A 684-nucleotide genomic window follows, 5' to 3' on the forward strand; every position below is an offset into this window, starting at 1 on the left:
CAAAAAAAAAAAAAAAAAAAAAAAAAAAAAATTAATGGGGCATGGTGGCACATGCCTGTAATCACAGCTACTTGGGAGGCTGAGGCAGGGAGGCTGAGGCAGGAGAATCACTTGAACCAGAAAGGCGGAGGTTGCAGTGAGCCGAGATCGCACCACTGTGCTCCAGCCTGGGTGACAAAGCAAGACTCCATCTCAAAAAGAAAAAAACAAAGTTGCTACTAGTATCTACATTTTACACAGCAAATAGGTGACTAAAACAGAAGTTGGCAGCTGCTGGACCAAATACCTAAAATCAGTGGCATTGGCTCCAGGACTGGGTGGCATGGCAAGCAGAGGCCTGAGGAGACTGTCAAGAGAGACAGGGAGTGAAGGAGCCCACGAGGAGGATGGAGGAAAATGAGCCGTGTCAGCAGGATGCCCAAAGAGGCGTTGCCACAGCAACCTGGAGACGCAGCTGCACCTGACGCTGGGCTCTGGGCCATGAGATGCAGGCAAAATGTGGAAGTGCCCGGTATGGGATGAAATGCCCCGCCACCAAGTAAGTATGTGTTGAAGCCCCAATCCACAGTGTCTCAGAATATGACAATATTGGGAAATAGGCCCATTGCACGCAGATTTAATTAGTTCAAGTGATGGTGGAGTAGGGTGGCCTTTTTTTTTTTTTTTTTTTTTTTTTTTTTTTTT

The sequence above is a fragment of the Theropithecus gelada genome, chromosome 8 (assembly GCF_003255815.1).
Source record: "Theropithecus gelada isolate Dixy chromosome 8, Tgel_1.0, whole genome shotgun sequence".
Lineage (NCBI taxonomy): Eukaryota > Metazoa > Chordata > Mammalia > Primates > Cercopithecidae > Theropithecus > Theropithecus gelada.